Source organism: Nerophis lumbriciformis, linkage group LG15 (assembly GCF_033978685.3).
Source record: "Nerophis lumbriciformis linkage group LG15, RoL_Nlum_v2.1, whole genome shotgun sequence".
Classification (NCBI taxonomy): Eukaryota; Metazoa; Chordata; class Actinopteri; order Syngnathiformes; family Syngnathidae; genus Nerophis; species Nerophis lumbriciformis.
Window position 1 is genome coordinate 8,602,124 of NC_084562.2, and position 17,877 is coordinate 8,620,000.

General features: G+C 42.2%; 1 protein-coding gene across 1 annotated transcript in view; it reads left to right on the plus strand.

Moving 5' to 3' along the window:
* Nucleotides 1–17,877, plus strand: part of adamts7 (a disintegrin-like and metallopeptidase (reprolysin type) with thrombospondin type 1 motif, 7) — a 310,295-nt gene that overhangs the window by 130,373 nt on the left and 162,045 nt on the right. The gene's annotated exons all lie outside the window — the stretch shown is intronic.

Genomic DNA, 17,877 nt, shown 5'->3' on the forward strand with positions numbered 1-17,877 from the left:
TACCTCTCTACCAAACCCACTGCTTTTATTCCTCCTTTACAGACTGCCTCAATGAACTCAAGGAGTGGTTCTTATCCAATTTCCTCCAACTCAACAGTAATTAAACTGAAATCTTACTTGTCGATACCAAATCCATTCTAGCCAAAACTAACAGCTTGACTCTCGACAATTCCTCCGTCTCACCGTCCGCCTAATTCAAGAGTCTGGGTGTAATCCTCGCCAACACACTCTCTTTTCAAGCCCACAATATTAATCGCCTTCGCCCATCCCTGACCCCACATACTGCTGCCATACTGGTTCATAGCCTTGTCACCTCTCGTCTGGACTACTGCAACTCTCTCATGTTTGGTTTCCCTTACAAGTCCCTTTACAAACTTCAGCTTCTCCAAAACTCTGCCGCCCGTATAATCACCAGAACCCCTTCAATCCAGCACATCACCCATGTTCTGCAGCAGCTCGACTGGCTACCCATCAAACACCGTATCCACTTTAAAATAGTTCTCCTCACTTTCAAAGCCATCCATAACCTTGCCCCGTCATATCTTTCTGACCTGCACCATGTTGCCACGCCCTCACGTTCCCTAAGATCCTTGTCGTCTGTCCATCCCACTGTCCCCTTAAATAAACTGTCCACCATGGGTGCCCGGGCCTTCAGCCGCTTCAGCCGCACCAGACGTTCGCAATATGGACTACATTTTCCTTTTCAAATTAAGACTCAAAACACACCTATTCCTGACTGCTTATTCACTGTAATGTTTTATCTATTTTTGTTGTTGTTGTTGTTTTTATCCAATTGATTTTATTGTATTGTTTTTGTACGGTGTCCTTGGGTGCAGAGAAAGGTGCCTTGTAAGTAAAATATATTATTATTATTATTATTGTAATGTAAGACTTTTATTTTGCAAATGTTGTTAAACCGGTTGGGCTGGTTTGCCCAACCAGTCTACATGTGTTTTGTGGACTTGGAGAAGGCATTCGACCGTGTCCCTCGGGAAGTCCTGTGGGGAGTGCTCAGAGAGTACGGGGTATCGGACTGTCTGATTGTGGCGGTCCGCTCCCTGTATGATCAGTGCCAGAGCTTGGTCCGCATTGCCGGTAGTAAGTCGGACACGTTTCCAGTGAGGGTTGGACTCCGCCAAGGCTGCCCTTTGTCACCGATTCTGTTCATAACTTTTATGGGCAGAATTTCTAGGCGCAGTCAAGGCGTTGAGGGGATCTGGTTTGGTGGCTGCAGGATTAGGTCTCTGCTTTTTGCAGATGATGTGGTCCTGATGGCTTCATCTGGCCAGGATCTTCAGCTCTCACTGGATCGGTTCGCAGCTGAGTGTGAAGCGACTGGGATGAGAATCAGCACCTCCAAGTCCGAGTCCATGGTTCTCGCCCGGAAAAGGGTGGAGTGCCATCTCCGGGTTGGGGAGGAGATCTTGCCCCAAGTGGAGGAGTTCAAGTACCTCGGAGTCTTGTTCACGAGTGAGGGAAGAGTGGATCGTGAGATCGACAGGCGGATCGGTGCGGCGTCTTCAGTAATGCGGACGCTGTATCGATCCATTGTGGTGAAGAAGGAGCTGAGCCGGAAGGCAAAGCTCTCAATTTACCGGTCGATCTACGTTCCCATCCTCACCTATGGTCATGAGCTTTGGGTTATGACCGAAAGGACAAGATCACGGGTACAAGCGGCCAAAATGAGTTTCCTCCACCGGGTGGCGGGGCTCTCCCTTAGAGATAGGGTGAGAAGCTCTGCCATCCGGGAGGAGCTCAAAGTAAAGCCGCTGCTCCTCCACATCGAGAGGAGCCAGATGAGGTGGTTCTGGCATCTGGTCAGGATGCCACCCGAACGCCTCCCTCGGGAGGTGTTTAGGGCACGTCCGACCGGTAGGAGGCCGCGGGGAAGACCCAGGACACGTTGGGAAGACTATGTCTCCCGGCTGGCCTGGGAACGCCTCGGGGTCCCACAGGAAGATCTGGACAAAGTGGCTGGGGAGAGGGAAGTCTGGGCTTCCCTGCTTAGGCTGCTGCCCCCGCGACCCGACCTCGGATAAGCGGAAGAAGATGGATGGATGGATGGATGTTGTTAAACCGGATGTATAGCGCAGCACTTTTATTTTGAAGCCGGAAAAGTGTGTGATTGGTTTGAGAAAGTGTCTTGACATGTTTTGATGTTGGATTGACTGTTTGCAAAGTCTCCTTTCGACTTCTGTCCGTTTTTTATTTCTGTTGAGCTTTTATGTCATCTTACTTACTATATCTGTCACGGTAACAATCTAAATGTTATGTTATCACTGCACCTTAACCGTAAACTGAACTCCACCCACCTCTGAACGACCCACGCAACAGAAGTTTGCTGCAATGATGTAGCAGTGATGGAAAAGAGTAATTTCTTACCGGGAGAACAACTTGTCATGGCTTTGAACCTAATATTTCCATAAGGTAGCCTTTCCAAGGTCCATTTCTGCTCACTTGTGGCTCATCAATAGCAAGTGAACTTCAGCCAAATTCCCCCGCTACGGCATGGCACAAGGGTAAAAAATCAGCCATTAAAAAATGAGGGCCGTTATTGTAATTTATACTTACTATTTATACTTTATACTTATGTTTTAAAGCACCACACGGCACTTCAATGTTTATAGTGCTACCTTTTATCGTTAGTTTTAAAGCTTGCAGGTGGTCTGTACATGTGTTGTTGTTGTTGACTCGTGACATGAGACGAGAAATGGGTACCAAATCTGGTCCTTTTTTTTTGGCACCGACAAAATCCCACTGGTACTACCGGGCACCGATTCACGTAACACCAACGTTGCCATGTTACAGTACCTGAGCTGTGCATGCTGTCACCTCCAATTGCAGATTGCAGACTCAGACTAGGTAAAACTCAGTAAAATTCCCAATGGTTAGTTTGACCGTTGTAAATTAAAATAATCGAAAAAGTGATACCTGCACTTTGATTAACTCACGGACTGACAGGCGCCAGCTCGCTAGCTTAAATGCTAACATGAAAACAAGAAACAGTAACGTCTTTCTCTATTAAGAAACAACATACCTTGATCTAAATTCATTATTGATTGATGTCTGAGTAACTAAGTTATTCAGTTGTGCACATTGAACCCACAAGCTGTGCTGTCATAGCACAGAATAATGATCGGAGAAATACAAGACTGAGGTGGTTTCACGGTGTGTGTTCAAGAACCGCTGAAAAGTGTAGGATACCCGCCAGAAATAATAATTAATAATTAACAGATTTTATTTGCAAAGCACTTTTCATTTAAATGAATCTTAAAGTGTTATAGTTTTTTTTTAAACATTAAAAGCTTAGCCAACAATACAGATAAAACACTAAGACTAAAATGTTAAATGGAGGTGAATAAACACAACGTCTATTCTGGTTCACAACTTTTAATCAACTTCCGCACACAGGAAAAACCGGAAACACTCCATCCCCACTTCCCGCCCACAAACAATGCGCATGCGTTAACCCAGTATATGGAGAAACATGTTAACAATCTCCCTATCTTTTATAAATTAAAAAAAAATTAAATAGCACGTGTTTCTTGAGAACAAATACATGTCTTTTTAAACAACAGAAACAATAAAATCAACTTAGGTAAGAACCCATTTTCCTTCACTCAATGCTTTCAAAAGCATCAAGGGTGATGCCCCCTTTTTCGTAAGACAGCCAATTGAGCTTTTGTTGCAGACCAAAGCACTTTCTGTATTTTTCTGTTGTGAAGTAGTTCTTTGATGCCACTTATATCCAACCGAAGCCTTTTCTCTGTGACCTGTTTTGTTGATCGAAGAGCATCATAGAGGGAATGATTATCAGTCACACAAACTAACGCTGGAGCATTTAGACCAGCGGTGCCAATAGTGAGCTCAGACAAAGGGTGGCAAGAAACACAGCATTGTCTGTTCCATCCGACATGGCAAGAGTCTCTCCAGCAAGGGTGCTTTGCACCACTCGTCGAATCCTCTTGGGCTGCCAGTAAAGGGGTTAGAATGTACCTCCTTTTCCCATTAGGGTGATCAACATGCCCCCCTTGTGTACCTCCATCAGGAAGATTTCCTAATGAAGCATCGCTGAATACAGTTAGGTTTAAAGCATCATTTCCCAAATGTTGAAATTTCAAAGTCACTTTTTCAGCTTTCAGTTTACAAACTAACTTATTAGCATTGTGAATTGATTGCACAGTCGCATTCTTTAGACTAGATACCAGACTACAGTAATCAAACATTACATCAGGTCTTGTCTGTTTTGCAACCCAGAGTATCTGTCCTCCTCCTTTGGATCTGAGTTGTTTTTGTTCTGTTTCATTAAAGGGGAACATTATCACAATTTCAGAAGGGTTAAAACCATTAAAAATCAGTTCCCAGTGGCTTATTTTATTTTTCGAAGTTTTTTTCAAAATTTTACCCATCGCGCAATATCCCTAAAAAAAGCTTCAAAGTGCCTGATTTTAACCATCGTTATATACACCCGTCCATTTACCTGTGACGTCAGTGATGCCAATACAAACAAACATGGCGGATAGAACAGCAAGTTATAGCGACATTAGCTCGGATTCAGACTCGGATTTCAGCGGCTTAAGCGATTCAACAGATTACGCATGTATTGAAACGGATGGTTGTAGTGTGGAGGCAGGTAGCGAAAACGAAATTGAAGAAGAAACTGAAGCTATTGAGCCATATCGGTTTGAACCGTATGCAAGCGAAACCGACAAAAACGACACGACAGCCAGCGACACGGGAGAAAGCGAGGACGAATTCGGCGATCGCCTTCTAACCAACGATTGGTATGTGTTTGTTTGGCATTAAAGGAAAATAACAACTATGAACTAGGTTTACAGCATATGAAATACATTTGGCAACAACATGCACTTTGAGAATGCAGACAGCCCATTTCAGGCGCGCTAAGAACATATATTTTTCCACGATTTCAGCACTCAGGTTAACCATACCTAAATAGACACAAAATACTGCATTACACAAGACTACCCGAATGTACTTGAACGATTGGAAAAAAATAAATGTTTTTAAGCTAAATTATTGGTAAACACAGTTTATGTATAATAATTTATGTAAAACCGCGAGTAATGAATAAAGTTTTCATCAATTAATATATTCTGTAGACATACCCTCATGCGCTCTCTTTTCCTGAAAGCTGATCTGTCCAGTTTTGGAGTTGATGTCAGCATCTGCTTTGAGTGTCGCAGGATATCCACACATTCTTGCCGTCTCTGTCGTAGCATAGCTTTCGTCGGTAAAGTGTGCGGAACAAACGACTGACCATTTCGTCGGCTTTCCCCACAGCCTCGTATTTTGAACAAATTTCGTCCAATTTCTTGCCACTTTCGCATCTTTGGGCCACTGGTGCAACTTGAATCCGTCCCTGTTCGTGTTGTTACACCCTCCGACAACACACCGACGAAAGTGAGAAAATGGCGGATTGCTTCCCGATGTGACGCTCCGAGAGCGAATAATAGAAAGGCGTTTAATTCGGCAAAATTCACCCATTTAGAGTTCAGAAATCGGTTAAAAAAGTATATGGTCTTTTTTCTGCAACATCAAGGTATATATTGACGCTTACATAGGTCTGGTGATAATGTTCCCCTTTAAGAGGAGCATCTCTTTCTAGAGCACGGACTGGCTGTAAGTGAATGGGGTGCAGACTTTCAATGTAGCTGTGCTGATGCAACTGTACAGAATCATTAACAGTTTCAATATCCTGCTGGTTCTACCTGTGACTTTTTACCACCTGTGCTCAGCATGATTTCCTTCACCTTGTTGTACCAATAGAGAGATGCATCAGCAAGGCCATACACACACTTCTTCAGTTTCCAAAGAACCCCCATACAGTTAGCTTCTGGGGGAGGATTGACATAAATGTCTCTCGACAACTCCATACCCTGTAAAAAGGCCGACTTGATGTCCATAGAATGGACTTACCAATGATTTTGACAAATTACACTGAGCAATAATAGCCTTAGAGATTCAGAAGCACATGTTGGTGAATCTTTTTGTAGATTTTTTAAAATTAAGTTCTTCGAAACCCCTTGCTACAAGTCTGGCCTTGGGTACAATACCAGTGTCACTTTCTTTGAGACTACAGACCCACCTAGTGGAGATACACTTTTGGTCTGTATTTTCAGTCTCTTCAAAAACATTATTGTTTTTCCAGCTTTCTATCTCTGCCTGTTTGGCTGCATCAAATGATATGTCTGTTGTTATGAGTACATCAGCCTCCCTGACAGCTGACTCAGTGTTAAGATGTTGTACACATGACATGTTAACTGCCTCTTTTTGTCCAGTACTGACATCAGGCTCAATATGCTGCACATTATACCAGTTTTTATAGGTTCCCGTGGCTTTACCTGCTCTAGTGAGTACTTTAGCCGTACATGTTACACTTGTATCTCTTTTCATGAAAGTTACAATCTGTCCTGTTCTTAGCTTCACATTATAAGCAGGGACAGGATTATCACAGGCACTGTGATTCATTTGAGGTGCATCAGTTTGAATGACACCTTCACTCATGTTTCCCTCTCCATCACTGTCATGTTCATTTTCACTGACTGTGTTTTGTTCATTATCTGAGCTACATGATGCTCTGTGTAAAGCATCTGTGTCACTATCAACGGTTACGTTCTCTTCATGTTTTCCACATCCTGTTTCAGCTGGGAACATTACTTTGTGTAATTTTCCTGTCATTAATCTGTGTGTGCACCTTATTAAGTCGTGAGTGATGAACTCTAACTAGAATACCTCCATGTCTTACAAACACAACGGTTCCATCTTGACCAATCACCACTCCTGGTCCCTTCCACTCTGCACTATCTCCTCGTTTATAGTAAACCTTTTCTCCTGTCTCATATTTTTCATCCGTGTACCTAAGCTGTTTTCTTAATGCCCATCTTATCCTCTCTGAACATTCAAGTTCAGTGAAAGCCTTCCTTGAGGCACGCAAAGCTGATATGTGTTCTCCTACTCTTGTGCTCACTGTAGTGCTCTCTAGTGCAGGCAGCTTATTTACCAATACATTAGGAAGGTTAGGATTTTGACCAAATACCAGTTGATGTGGACTATAACCATGTACACTGTGCATGCAGTTCTTAGCCATTAAGGCCCAGTCCAAGGCAGTGCACCAGTCACAATCCTTTTCCCGTTTAACTTTCTGGACGATGTTTGTGAGCGTCTGATTATGACGCTCCAACAGTCCATTGCTCCATGGACTGTATCCTGCGGTTGTCTTGATCTCGATATTGAAGTTTTCTGCCATGTCCCTGAACTCTTCATTGTTAAATTCTCCTCCGTTGTCACTGAAGAGCTTTTTGGGAGAACCATGGACACTTATCCATGTGTGGATGAAAGAGTTGACAATTACAGAAGATTTCTTGGTTTTCACAATATTTCCAGCGCTGAAACATGTGAAATGGTCCATTACGTGTAAATACCAAATGCCTGACTCCAGTTCGTGCAGGTCCACCGCCACCGTTTCATTATATTCCGAAGCTAGAGGCAAACCCACAGCTGGCTTTGTCTTGCTATATCTTTGGCACGTGTTACATTCATCCACTATTTGTTGCAAAATAGTGAGACAGTCCCTGTCTTTGTTCCCTGAACTTTGAATTAGCTTATGCAGGCGATCTGCTGATGCATGGCCAAATTGTTTGTGAAGTTTGAGAAGGACCTTGTTCTTCTCGATTGTGGACATATTTTCTGTTACGATCAGGACTTCGTCTTCAGCAAATAAATCTTGAATTTGACATTCCATGTCATCATTGTCTCTTATGTCAACACAGTAGTGTCCTGAGCTGGTAAAATGAAGAGGTATCTGCTGCTTAAACATCACTGCCCTGTCGTTTTCCATGTCTCACGCAGTTCCTGCCTTTTTTAATGATGTTTTACTCAGCAGGAGTGGAATATCGACTTTGACAACTTCTGTCTCAATGTTACACTTTGTCCATCCTATTTTAGCAGGTAGACACACTTTTCTGGTGGAATGAATCACATGTCCATCTCCAAAACGAAACTGTCTGTTGCTAGAGCAATGGTTCTTAACCTTGTTGGAGGTACCGAACCCCACCAGTTTCAAATACGCACTCACCGAACCCTTCTTTAGTGAAAAATAAAATGTTTAGTTTTTTTTAAAATTTAAGACAAAGTTATATGTTTTTTTTACTGGTGCACAAAATGAACCGTGCATGAACATCACCTCGTTCAAAGAACAAAACCAACACAGTGCATGAACTCACAACAAATTACACACCTGCAAATCAGTGTGACTTTGGCTGTTTCCATATCCATAATCATCATCATCGGCGGTCACTCGAACGAGTATGACGATCCTCCTGGTAGGGGTGTATCCCTTTATGGAGGATGCCTGTGCGTGACTTTGTTTTACGTGGGGAGACTGGTGCACAGAGAGTCACCACATGGTCCTTGACAGAATCGGGTCAGGGTCCAGTGGCATGGAGTCAAAGACGTTGAGGTCTTCACTGTTTCCCTGGCTAGGGGGCAGTCAGGTACTATGCCTTTGCCAAGGGCCACCTGGGGTAACAGTAGTAAAGGGGTTAACCTCCTAGTGCCCCAAGACCCCATAGAGGAGCCTCCACTGCCGGATGCATTTTAACGTCATGCCCAGGACGTATCCATAATACGCCGATAGGGAGAAGTTTTTATTTACATGATGAGTCGGGTGTGTGACCACCGCGGCGGAGGCTCTGTCGAACCCCTGAGGCCTACTCACCGAACCCCTAGGGTTCGGTCGAACCCAGGTTAAGAACCACTGTGCTAAACCTTTCTGTACTTCTGAGTTTACAAACCCCGTTTCCATATGAGTTGGAAAATTGTGTTAGATGTAAATATAAACGGAATACAATGATTTGCAAATCCTTTTCAACCCATATTCAATTGAATGCACTACAAAGACAAGATATTTGATGTTCAAACTCATATATCTTATATATTTTTTTGCAAATAATAATTAACTTAGAATTTCATGGCTGCAACACATGCCAAAGTAGTTGGGAAAGGGCATTTTCACCACTGTGTTACATCACCTTTTCTTTTAACAACACTCAATAAACGATTGGGAACTGAGGAAACTAATTGTTGAAGCTTTGAAAGTGGAATTCTTTCCCATTCTTGTTTTATGTAGAGCTTCAGTCGTTCAACAGTCCGGGGTCTCCGCTGTCGTATTTTACGCTTCATAATGCGCCCTGCGATGAGGTGGCGACTTGTCCAGGGTGTACCCCGCCTTCCGCCCGATTGTAGCTGAGATAGGCTCCAGCGCCCCCCGCGACCCCAAAAGGGAATAAGCGGTAGAAAATGGATGGATGGATAATGCGCCACACATTTTCGATGGGAGACAGGTCTGGACTGCAGGCGGGCCAGGAAAGTACCCGCACTCTTTTTTTACGAAGCCACGCTGTTGTAACACGTGCTGAATATGGCTTTTTATTGTCTTGCTGAAATAAGCAGGGGCGTCCATGAAAAAGACGGCGCTTAGATGGCAGCATATGTTGTTCCAAAACCTGTATGTACCTTTCAGCATTAATGGTGCCTTCACAGATGTGTAAGTTACCCATGCCTTGGGCACTAATGCACCCCCATACCATCACAGATGCTGGCTTTTGAACTTTGCGTCAATAACAGTCTGGATGGTTCGCTTCCCCTTTGCCTGGATGACACGATGTCGAATATTTCCAAAAGCAATTTGAAATGTGGACTCGTCAGACCACAGAACACTTTTCCACTTTGCATGAGTCCATCTTAGATGATCTCGGGCCCAGAGAAGCCGGCGCCGTTTCTGGATGTTGTTGATAAATGGCTTTCTCTTTGCATAGTAGAGCTTTAACTTGCACTTACAGATGTAGCGACGAACTGTGTTTAGTGACAGTGGTTTTCTGAAGTGTTCCTGAGCCCATGTGGTGATATCCTTTAGAGATTGATGTCGGTTTTTGATACAGTGCCGTCCGAGGGATCGGAGGTCACAGTCATTCAATGTTGGTTTCCGGCCATGCCGCTTACGTGGAGTGATTTCTCCAGATTCTCTGAACCTTTTGATGATATCATGATCCATAGATGTTGAAATCCCTAAATTTCTTGCAATTGCACTTTGAGAAACGTTGTTCTTAAACTGTTTGACTATTTGCTCACGCAGTTGTGGACAAAGGGGTTTACCTTGCCCCATCCTTTCTTGTGAAAGACTGAGCATTTTTTGGGAAGCTGTTTTTATAACCAATCATAGTATCCACCTGTTCCCAATTAGCCTGCACACCTGTGGGATGTTCCAAATAAGTGTTTGATGAGTATTCCTCAACTTTATCAGTATTTATTGCCACCTTTCCCAACTTCTTTGTCACGTGTTGCTGGCATCAAATTCTAAAGTTAATGATTATTTGCAAAAAAAAAAAAAAAAAAAATGTTTATCAGTTTGAACATCAAATATGTTGTCTTTGTAGCATATTCAGCTGAATATGGGTTGAAAATGATTTGCAAATCATTGTATTCCGTTTATATTTACAGTACATCCAACACAATTTCCCAACTCGTATGGAAACGGGGTTTGTATTTACCTGCTTTTCATTGAGATTATCTACATAACCTTCAAGCCACTTTTCTCCACACACTGTGCGAGTGCAGGCGGTGTCTATGATTGCTGAGCCTGCAGCTTCAATCATAAAAATCTCAGCTTTAGACTGGGGATCCTTTGTTAACAGCGTGATATTAAATTCATCCAAATTGTCATTTTCAGTCAATTGTACTTGTTCGTGCTTCTTGTGCGGGCAGTCCTTCGCCCAGTGGCATGTGCTTTGACACACGGCACATTGTGATCGTTTACCGTACTTATCCCGTGGGTTTGTACCCGGTAACGGCGTCACCGCTCTTTGTTGTCCACGTTGAAACAGTGTGCGCCGTCTTCCTCTCCATTGTGGCTGTTCTGTGAGGAAAGCCGCGTCCTGGTTCAGTTGTATCTCGCTTGACGAGCCCGTTGTTTTACCTCCGAATATCCGTTTGAGAGCTGACTTCATTGAAGAGAAGCTTAGCTCTGTGTTAGCCGTCAGTGCTAGTTGCCTGTCTTTCTCATCGAGGCAGGCGGTGTCAACAAGTTTAAAGGCTAACACCGCAGCAGGGAGTGTCATATTGTACCTTTTCATCCGGTTGTAGCGCTGTTCAAAGTCAATAATATAGTCCACCATTGAAACAGAACAATGTGTACGCTTCGTGTGCGCAATCCTTTTCCTCTTTCAGGAAAACGTCATCCAGTTTTGCAAATAATGCTGTCATACCGTTATCATTGTCCAACTCCTCCGCAGATATCTCCATTGCGATTTTTCTGGCTCTTCCTTCAAGTCCCAAAGCCACAGCCAGTGCTTGCTTTTTCTTATCGAGTTCTGTAACCCGCGTCCAAATGTTAACTTCATTTTTCCAGCACTCGTATGACCTGGACTCGTCAAACCTCGGCGGTATTTTATAGGTTGCAGCCATCCTCAACCATCCTCTGCTACCAATGGAGGCGGATAAACGCGACTTCTATTCTGGTTCACAACTTTGAATCAACTGCCGCACAGAGGAAAAACCGGAAACACTCCATCCTCACTTCCCGCCCACAAACCCAGTATATGGAGAAACATGTTAACAAAAACACTATCAGTGAAGCATAAGAAACACAAAACATGCAAAATAGTTGGTTTTCTATCAGTGTCTCTATTTTAGTTATTGTTACATCCCTAACTCTTACACTTAGCAATCACTCCAGCAGCACTGATAGCAGTCAGCCAAATCTCTAGGTAATGTTGCAATTTCAATGCCAATCAATAAATTGCTTCAGAAATGTTATAATAAATCAATATATCTAGACACCAGTCGTTATATCTTGTTGCAATAAAAACAATAGATTATTTTATTATTAAAGGGGAACATTATCACAATTTCAGAATGGTTAAAACCATTAAAAATCAGTTCCCAGTGGCTTATTATATTTTTCGAAGTTTTTTTTCAAAATTTTACCCATCACGCAATATCTAAAAAAGCTTCAAAGTGCCTGATTTTAACCATCGTTATAAACACCCGTCCATTTTCCTGTGACGTCACATAGTGAAGCCAACACAAACAAACATGGCGGATAGAACAGCAAGCTATAGCGACATTAGCTCGGATTCAGACTCGGATTTCAGCGGCTTAAGCGATTCAACAGATTACGAATGTATTGAAACGGATGGTTGTAGTGTGGAGGCAGGTAACGAAAACGATATTGAAGAAGAAACTGAAGCTATTGAGCCATATCGGTTTGAACCGTATGCAAGCGAAACCGACGAAAACGACACGACAGCCAGCGACACGGGAGAAAGCGAGGACGAATTTGGCGATCGCCTTCTAACCAACGATTGGTATGTGTTTGTTTGGCATTAAAGGAAACTAACATCTATGAACTAGGTTTACAGCATATGAAATACATTTGGCAACAACATGCACTTTGAGAGTGCAGACAGCCCAATTTTCATCAATTAATATATTCTGTAGACATACCCTCATCTGCGCTCTTTTCCTGTAAGCTGATCCGTCCAGTTTTGGAGTTGATGTCAGCAGGCCAGGGAAGCTAGGGTTGATAGGGGGTTTAGCTCGCTCGTCTGCGGGAACAAACTGCAGCCATTGCTTGCCGTGCTACCGAGGTCCTTTGTCCCTGAATTGCTCACACACTCCGGCAGATTCAATGGGGGTCTGGCGGCAGATTTCTTTGACTTTATCGTTGGAAATGCATCTGCTTTGAGTGTCGCAGGATATCCACACATTCTTGCCATCTCTGTCGTAGCATAGCTTTTGTCGGTAAAGTGTGCGGAACAAACGTCCAATTTCTTGCCACTTTCGCATCTTTGGGCCACTGGTGCAACTTGAATCCGTCCCTGTTCGTGTTGTTACACCCTCCGACAACACACCGACGAGGCATGATGTCTCCAAGGTACGGAAAACAGTCGAAAAAACGGAAAATAACAGAGCTGATTTGACTCGGTGTTTGAGAAAATGGCGGCTTGCTTCCCGATGTGACGCCACGTTGTGACGTCATCGCTCCGAGAGCGAATATTAGAAAGGCGTTTAATTCGCCAAAATTCACCCATTTAGAGTTCGGAAATCGGTTAAAAAAATATATGGTGTTTTTTCTGCAACATCAAGGTATATATTGACGCTTACATAGGTCTGGTGCTAATGTTCCCCTTTGAAAACATTACATTTTTATTGACGCACACACAAGTATCGAAAATTGGTACTGTTGAGTAACCAGGTACCGGGAATTGGCTCAAATAAGAATGGTGGAACAGGGGTTAGTACGTGTGCCTCACAATACGAAGATCCTGGGTTCGATCTTGGGCTCGGGATATTTCTGTGTGGAGTTTGCATGTTTTCCTCGTGACTGCGTGGGTTCCCGGCTTCCTCCTACCTCCAAAGACATGCACCTGGGGATAGGTTGATTGGCAACACTAAATTGGCTTTAGTGTGTGAATGTGAGTGTGAATGTTGTCTGTCTATCTGTGTTGGCCCTGCGATGAGGTGGCGACTTGTCCGAGGTGTACCCCGCCTTCCGCCTGAATAAAGCTGAGATAGGCTCCAGCTCCCCCCGCGACCCTGAAAGGGACAAGCGGTACAAAATGGATGGATGGGTCTGACGCAGGTGCACTCGTGAAGTACTTTTCTAGTTTTTAGTTGCAAGACAATGCACAACATCCTGGGGTATGCGAGGCTCCACAGAACAGCGAACCTTTGGACACTCGCACTACAAACCACAACCTTTTTGTGGCATTTTATAAGGAAGGACTTCAATTAATGCAAATTACTGCAATTAAAATAAAAGATGACTTGTATTTAAAATGCAGATTTTACACACCAAGAAACACTATCGTGTAGATCGACGCTATATGAACTTGTGAAGGAAACGTCATTACATCTGAAAGGGGCACTCATGGTGTATTTGGTAATTCGTTAATTTTATTTTGCAAAATCTGCACTCAGTTAATCTTCAAAAAATTATGTATTTCCCCATTTATTTCTCTCGCTTTGTGATCTGATGAGGCCCATGTTTAGTTTCCCATCCTTGTCAAGAATGATCCATATTCAGATGGATGTGTGTGTGTGTGTGTGTGTGTGTGTGTGTGTGTGTGTGTGTGTGTGTGTGTGTGTGTGTGTGTGTGTGTGTGTGTGTGTGTGTGTGTGTGTGTGTGTGTGTGTGTGTGTGTGTGTGTGTGTGTGTGTGTGTGCCTGCTACCGCACTTTCAGCTGCTACTGTCAGTGACATTGTGTTTCCGACTTCAACTGCGTTGAATGTCTGAAATATTTCCTCATAGTTGCCCCAGTTTCTCAGCTCCACGCATCTGGAATTCATTTGGTGGGCGTTCAGAGTCTTGACAGCCGTTGACTGCACTGTGGGAAACATAGTGACCAGGGTTTTTACACCATGTACACCCCTGGGACATTGCAAGATAACGGCCAGTGAAACGTGTACTTTAGATTGTGTGTTTGAGTTGTTGTAATTAGAAGGTAAACACACTGAGCTGTCTCATCTGTGAAAAACATCATTTTTCACAAATATTAGATGGCACAAACAAAACAGCGACAGCATGTAGTCCCAGTGAAGTAATCAATGATGGCAGACATTAAGATTGGTTTCACGTTTGAGCCGTTGCACACAAAAACAATATAACTAGAACTGAAATTTAGAAAGTTTACACTGCTTTCCATTCACTTAAAGTGACTGTTTCGCAACCTGCCGCGAGGGCGAAGTAAAAACCCTATTTCCATATGAGTTGGGAAATTGTGTTAGATGTAAATATAAACGGAATACAATGATTTGCAAATCCTTTTCAACCCATATTCAATTGAATGCACTACAAAGACAATATATTTGATGTTCAAACTCATAAACTTTTTTTTTTTTTTTGCAAATAATAATTAACTTAGAATTTCATGGCTGCAACACGTGCCAACATAGTTGGGAAAGCGCATGTTCACCACTGTGTTACATGGCCTGTCCTTTTAACAACACTCAGTAAACGTTTGGGAACTGAGGAGACACATTTTTTAAGCTTCTCAGGTGGAATTCTTTCCCATTTTTGCTTGATGTACAGCTTAAGTTGTTCAACAGTCCAGGGGTCTCCGTTGTGGTATTTTAGGCTTCTTAATGCGTCACACATTTTCAATGGGAGACAGGTCTGGACTACTGGCAGGCCAGTCTAGTACCCACACTATTTTACTATGAAGCCACGTTGATGTAACACGTGGCTTGGCATTGTCTTGCTGAAATAAGCAGGGGCGTCCATGGTAACGTTGCTTGGATGGCAACATATGTTGCTCCAAAACCTGTATGTACCTTTCAGCATTAATGGCGCCTTCACAGATGTGTAAGTTACCCATGTCTTGGGCACTAATACACCCCCATACCATCACAGACGCTGGCTTTTCAACTTTGCGCCTATAACAATCCGGATGGTTCTTTTCCTCTTTGGTCCGGAGGACACGACGTCCACAGTTTCCAAAAACAATTTGAAATGTGAACTCGTCAGACCACAGAACACTTTTCCACTTTGTATCAGTCCATCTTAGATGAGCTCAGGCCCAGCGAAGCCGACGGCGTTTCTGGGTGTTGTTGATAAACGGTTTTCGCCTTGCATAGGAGAGTTTTAACTTGCACTTACAGATGTAGCGACCAACTGTAGTTACTGACAGTGGGTTTCTGAAGTGTTCCTGAGCCCATGTTGTGATATCCTTTACACACTGATGTCGCTTGTTGATGCAGTACAGCCTGAGGGATCGAAGGTCACGGGCTTAGCTGCTAACGTGCAGTGATTTCTCCAGATTCTCTTAACCCTTTAATGATATTGCGGACCGTAGATGGTGAAATCCCTGAATACCTTGCAATAACTCATTGAGAAAGGTTTTTCTTAAACTGTTCAACAATTTGCTCACGCATTTGTTGACAAAGTGGTGACCCTCGCCCCATCCTTGTTTGTGAATGACTGAGCATTTCATGGAATCTACTTTATACCCAATCATGGCACCCACCTGTTCCCAATTAGCTTGCACACCTGTGGGATCTTCCAAATAAGTGTTTGATGAGCATTCCTCAACTTTATTAGTATTTATTGCCACCTTTCCCAACTTCTTTGTCACGTGTTGCTGGCATTAAATTCTAAAGTTAATGATTATTTGCAAAAAAAAAAAAAAAGTTTATCAGTTTGAACATCAAATATGTTGTCTTTGTAGCATGTTCAACTGAATATGGGTTGTAAATGATTTGCAAATCATTGTATTCCGTTTATATTTACATCTAACACAATTTCCCAACTCATATGGAAACGGGGTTTGTAATAACAAATGGAACATACAAATGTCAGCCGATACTGCTTGTTACTTGCTCGTCAGTGTTGGGTACACTGGCCATTCCACAGCATCTTTCTCAATTAGGTTTTTTTTGATAAATAAGAACCATTGAAATACATAAGAACGTGCATTGGTTATTAAATTACAGCTGAGGGTAAAACGAGTTATGTTTGTTTGCTAATGATAGCAATTTGGCAAGGTTTATCTATTAACGCTAACTGCAGAGGTCGGTAGGGTACCCAAAAATTGTACTCAAGTAGGGTTACGGTTAGTTCAGAATAATACGACTCAAGTAAATGTAAAAAGTGGTTATCAAAATAGTTTCTTGAGTAAGAGTAAGTTTTCAGCGAAAAAACTATCCAAGTATTGAGTAACTTCTGATTTATTTAGTTGCTATTTTTTAATGGTTCTTGGACAACAATTGTAGTTAATGTGAGTATGTGTGTGTGTGTATAATGTAAAAATAATTTACAATTTGTTGCAAACTGCAATTAGAAGTGGAATTCCTGTAGGCTGAAATGTGAACATTTCTACTGACACAGATGACAGCACATAATATTAATGTTATTTTTACTAGTTTCAAAGTAATCATTAAAGATTTGTGCTTCCTTGTCTGACGTCATGTGACTTTTTACAGTCAGTACATTTCCATGCACTAAATTAGTCTGATTTGTCAAATAATTCAATTTCTTCTACTTTCACAGCTACATGTGGAGTTGTAGTTTCCATGCTCTTATCTCTAATGTGACTGTTGGCCATACGCAGTGTGCCTCTCGTACACTAGGGGGTGATTGTGGTCAATTCAGGTTGTTTTGCTATGTGGGATAGTAAATACAGTAGAAGAAGAGAATGCTACATGCTAATAAGCTAGTGCTAGAAACGTTCAAACTCCGGATCTAACAGATAACTACACATTTCCACTGCTATTTAGTGTTGTTGGTAATGTATTAATGTGTTTAATCAACACTTGGGGTTATTAGGATCAATAGAGAAAAACAAAAATATCAATATTTTGGTTTTTGGAGGTTCCTGCTTACCAGTTGTCTCAAACAGCCGGTATGTGCTCATGTCATGTCACATAATTAAATTGTCTTCCTTTGAGAACATTCTGACATTTCTTAAACAAGTAGGTTTCTATTTTATCATACCACCGGCATGTGTTCATTTTGACAGCAGGTTTTAATTTAGTTTTAGTCATAGTCTTTTGATGAAAAAGTATTTTAGTTTTAGTCATATTAATTTAATTAATCGAATTAATTTTTAGTTTTAGTCGACTAAATACCTCAACATTTTTGTCGACTAAAATTACAGTAAATTTTGTCGACTAAAATATCAAGTATAACCGGCAACACATCTTTGAAGTTGCCTTGAAAGTACTTTTATTAATTAATTATTATTGCAGAGCATCTCAAAAACTAAATTCACAACAAGACCTGTACTCGATGAATAAAAGAGTACATTAAGAGTACACTGTGTGTTGTTATTTTAGCTGAAATTAAGAATTTTGTTTCAAAT